The following is a 4,934-nucleotide window of genomic DNA, read 5'->3' as shown; positions in this document are numbered from 1 at the left end:
CTGCTGGGGTTCCCTGCACAGCCATGTCCAGGGATGAAGCTACTGGTGGGGCTCCAAGCCCAAAGGCTGCCAGGATTTCCCCAGCCGGGTTTCCAGGGCTGGAGCTGCTAGCGGGGCTCAATGCCCTGTCTTGCTCCCAGCGCAGACCTGACCCAGGTCCCATGTCTGTAGGGGCCCCAGCCGAGGCTGGGGAAACCACAGCTGCTCCACAGCTGCAAGCTGCTGGAGCGTAGAACCCCACTGAGGGCAGCCCCACAGTGGCGGGGACCCTGACTGGGGCAGCCCCACAGCCATGGGGACCCTGCCTTGAGGGCAGAGACCCCAGCAGCCCTGCAACTAATCACAATTAGCTTTTTTAGTCACTTGATAGCCCTGTTTTCTAAGTGTATGTCAAATAACCTGAAGAGTGGGTTAAGCAGCCAATACGGTTCTCTTGACAAGTTCTGGTAATGCAGTGACAAGATTGCCAGTTGGTATATGCATAGATGTTTTCCCACTTCCTATCCATAAATACACACACAAGCGGTATCCAACTATCCTCACGCTATCAGAAAGCCAGCTAAATGGCAAGCGTACTGAAACTGTCCTTCAGTGGTTGTCTCTGGTAGCAGCATGGCTGTTCGGTAAGAGGACTGGGACTGATTCCAGCCTTCCCTGGGAGAGGATGCTGGAAGCATACTGAAGAGCTGTCTTCAGCCAAGGCTCTCCAGTTTAACAACTCAGTTCACTGTTTCTATTGCACTCTGGGCTCTTTGACGCAACAGAAAGCTGCCTTTTTTTTTTTCCTTCTCTTAAATCTGCCTGGCCAATTTAAAGCTCGTGGATTCTTTTTTCCCCCCTCAGGGACAGCTTATGTGAGGATTTTTGGTTTTTTAACAGTTCATTCCATGAAATCGGTTTTTTTGCCCCCTGTAGATTGTTTGCTGTGAGGAAACGTTGAAGCTGAACTCAAGGCTCTCATTACAGGTCAGTGTTTGAACTCCCAACCAAAGCATTTAATATTCAAGTGTTGCTATAGCAAGTAGCGGAGTTTGCTGGGGAGAGACAAGTTAGCAAAGTTATATGATTCCAGCCAATGCAAAGCTGCCTTCTTAGTGAAAATTTTAGTTTAACTCTTCAGTGGTTTGCAAGATCAGTCTGTCATCTTTTTCTTGGAGACAAATGGGCCAAATTGATGCTGTCAATTTGAGAACACGGGTGAAATTCTAAGGGTCAATCTGGCTCTGTGTAATTTAATTCATTTATGGCTTTGTTCACTTAACATTTAATAAGACCTACAAGGAATTTTCAAAACAGCAATCTTCTTTTTCTCTTATTTCGTAAGAATTATATTTTTGAGTTGTAATTTGTTCACTCTGCTTTTTCACTGGTGTTCCTTTGAAAGCCTAGAGCTACTTTGTATAGGTACTCTGCAGGAAAGACACTTATATGCAACTGTCTTTAGTATTTCCTTTCAGATTTCTGTCAAAAGACCTGAAATTAGTTGCATCAAAAAGGAAGGATGTAGGTGTATTGTTGTTTCCTCTTTCCAGTCTGTAACTGAGGTAAGTCACTGGTTCATCTTTCCCTCTCTGAAATTAGTCTTTGAAATTGACTCATTGTTCTCCTCTGTACTCTATTTATGGGCATCCTGATTTTATTTGCTGTTTATTTTTCTACAGTTTAATTAAAAACAGATGGTTGATTAAAGTCAGAATTGTAAAATTGTTTCATTAAATCCTAAACTTTTAATTTCAATGCTATCTACTAAACTGCTTGTTAAAGAGGCATGCACGCTCAGCCTGGCTAATCTTTCCTCCTCCCTCCCTCCCTCTCCACCTCCCAGTATCATCATGATAAAGCGTGAATGTGTGTGGATATTGTGCTGTGCTGGTCCATTCTCACATCAGCTTTGCAAAATGAAAAATATTTTAATTTTAGTATTCAGTACTCTTCTCCTGTGATGATTTTCTGGGAGTGTGTAAATTAAACTGGACTGTTTCAGAACACATTGAATGTATTTCCTACCAGGCATGTTTTTAAAAAATAACATCTTGAAGCCAAAGAGGCAACCCACAAAATAATGATTTCCATCAGGCTGTGGATTTTCATTCCCCTCAATATGCCCTGGGATTATGAATAAACATATAACTTTCCAAAACATCAAGTCAATATTGGTAGGCCCTAGTTTAAGTTGTGGTGTTTAAGTTGTAGTTTAAGATAGTGTGATGGTATTGGTGCTCCACAACTGCTGAAAATGAAATTGTAGCGAAGGCTACTGTTAGTCTGAGTGAATATTTTCTGAGGAACTAAAGAATTATTAATTTAGTTTTGTTTTTCAAATGAATTGAACATTGGTTAGCACTGTGGAGAAACTGATTGTCCTTCTAGAGTTAAGATTATAGCAAGCTTCGGTTATTATGAGTCAGATTTTGACACAGTCTGTAATTTTATCATTAAATCAATCCATTGGGAACTGTATGTGGCACATTTTAGCCAGGGAGTGTAGTGTGAGGTGAACAGTGTGGTGTGTGGAAATGGGTGTGTGTGCAAACACTCTCAGTGTTTCAAATCCTAGCCCTTTCTTTTGGCTCCCCACAGCTCTGAGATGGTTTGCCTGATGATTTCCAAACTGGTCTGGTCTGGCTGAGGAAAGGTGCTTTTTAGTGTTTTATGGGACTTGCAGTGCAGTCAAGATGAGTGGAGGAATTACAAAGCTACAGAGAGATGTTTTTCAAGTGCCTATCACAAAAGCCTATAATTTATAATATTTCCACATGAGTAACTTAAGAAAAAGATACTTAAAGCTCAATAGATTTTAGAACTTTCTTCTACACCGAGCCGAACCTTTACAACCCTCTCTCTCAGATACTTCGGTAGGAGGAAAAAAACCATATATCCTCTAAATTGAAAGATTAGCAATGCACAGCGAAGCCTTGCAGCAGTAAACTGCATATTCATTATTGCACTGACCAGTTTCCAACATGCTCTTGATTTTAATTTTGCCTTAAGTCTTGAAACAATTTAATGAGCTGGTGTCAAAATATCATACACCTTTTCTGAAATGCATTTTCAACAGAATAATTATGACTCTCCAGTATATTACACCGCTGGAATTATACTGCCTTTCCCATTGCACCTGCTCTGGAGTGGGGACTGTACCTCACTCTTTAAAGGGGAACTGTTGGTGGGTGGGGCAAAATGGGGAGGTTAAATGAGACCAGGGTTTCAACACCAACGCAGAGCCACAGGATCACTGCAGGGGAAATGGGTGGGGATTTGCAATTCATTCTCCCAGGGGCCAGATCCTGCCTCTCCTACACAATGCTTAGGTACAGATTCTGCAGAGCTGGTCTCTTCCATGGGTTTTGCTACAGGGAAATGATTTGGTCCAAATGGCTATGCATATGATTCTGGCTACATTTAGTTCCTGTTGCTGCATTTGACTACTATAATCAGTGTCACCAAGACAGGAACAGCTAGTTAGGTTTGATCTTCCTTATATAAAACAAAACCTTTACCTGTTTGCATCTGAAGAAGTGGGTCTGTCCCATGAAAGCTAATCACCATATAAATTATTTTGTTAATCTTTAAATTTAGGATACAGACTGACACAGCTACGTCTCTGTTACTGCTTGGATGAGAACAGCATCAGTATATCTGCACTCTTGGATAAATACCTATCTCCAGCTCAGTGAATTCTTTCAGAGGTTTGTGGATTCTTTTGCATCTTACACTTCTTTGTGATGATAGCAGTAAAAATGACACAACTGGCTGGTAATACTTCATGACTCCAGAAAGACGTTATCAAGTACTTCAATCTTACTGTACAACTGAATTTGATTAATGAAGGACAGCATGTCAAGGCTGCTAACCTCAGGGCAAAGGTGAGCTAATGGTCAAGGGCAAAATCGTTTATTCAGATGCTGATCCTGGTCTCACTAGAATAGGGAGACTGATCAAGAAAGTTATAATTAAAAAGTTGAACCAAACCGAAGCCAAAACCACATTGCCTCTTCCATTTACTAGGAGTAATAGAATAAATGCATGGTTCAGCTTGTAAAACAAGTACCTTCCTCGCATGTTCCTTTAGTTAGAGCAAGACATGTACAGTCTCTGAAAGAAGAAAGGATTGTGTCTCTTGTTCTTGTTAGCCTTGCAGACACAGAATAGCTACAATTTACATGAGCTGAGTTCTCTTCCATTTTGTGCATCATCCAGGGAATTTATCTAGTGCAAGCCAGACTGGGATACTGTGAGGCAAATCTGCAGCTGAACCAGGCCTGCTCACTCAGTTACAAGACTCCTGCCCCTTCTGTGGCATGAAGGATACCCTGCACCAGAGCCCAGCAAAATATGGCCCATGGGCCATATTTGGCCTGCCAAGCCTCCAGATGCGGCCTGCAGATGCAGCAGTGAGCCCCAGGAAGGCTGGCTCTTACTGGGATGTCCCTTGGACCATTTGCATATCAGAGCAGTTGTGAGGATCTTGCCTGTTGTGTCTAAGAGATTGGGATTTTTCTAAGCTATGCTTACCATTTCTAAGATAGGCTTTCTTGGTCTTCCTCTTTGTCTGGGTTGTATCCTTTGGACTTGGTCTAAGATCGTTCTGTGCCACCAAATGTGGCAGGTTGCATTCCTTAACCATTTAAAATCAGTGGCCTCTGGTGAGGGGGACTCTAAAGGAGGCCCTGGCTGCGTACTCCCCCACCACAGCCAACTTCTGCTACAAACCCCTCCTCTCACTGCCCTTGCTCTGCCCCTGCCTTGCCCTCTCACTGTTTCTGGTGAAAATGGGGATGTTTCTGTCCCTCCTCCAGAGCAGCACAGCCTGAGAGAGAGGCAAGCTCACCCCACACTCACCAGCAATTGCATGGCGCTGATGGTGAGTGTTGCAGGAGCAGGTTCTGGGGGATGCCTGTGATGCCTTCCGCACACTTTTGCTTTGTCCCTGA

The 4,934-nt window shown here is 43.0% G+C and overlaps 1 long non-coding RNA gene across 1 annotated transcript; it reads left to right on the top strand.

Annotated features, from left to right (window-relative positions):
- The first annotated feature begins 832 nt into the window (after window positions 1-832).
- LOC142012214 (uncharacterized) lies at window positions 833-3,691 on the top strand. The gene is made up of 3 exons (XR_012645287.1): window positions 833-966; window positions 1,445-1,544; window positions 3,580-3,691. It is a non-coding gene; the product is annotated as an uncharacterized LOC142012214 (long non-coding RNA).
- Window positions 3,692-4,934: the final 1,243 nt, after the last annotated feature.

Source organism: Carettochelys insculpta, chromosome 4, assembly GCF_033958435.1.
Source record: "Carettochelys insculpta isolate YL-2023 chromosome 4, ASM3395843v1, whole genome shotgun sequence".
Classification (NCBI taxonomy): Eukaryota; Metazoa; Chordata; order Testudines; family Carettochelyidae; genus Carettochelys; species Carettochelys insculpta.
The sequence above is the reverse complement of the archived record's forward strand: the minus strand, read 5'-3'. Positions and strand labels throughout refer to the sequence as shown.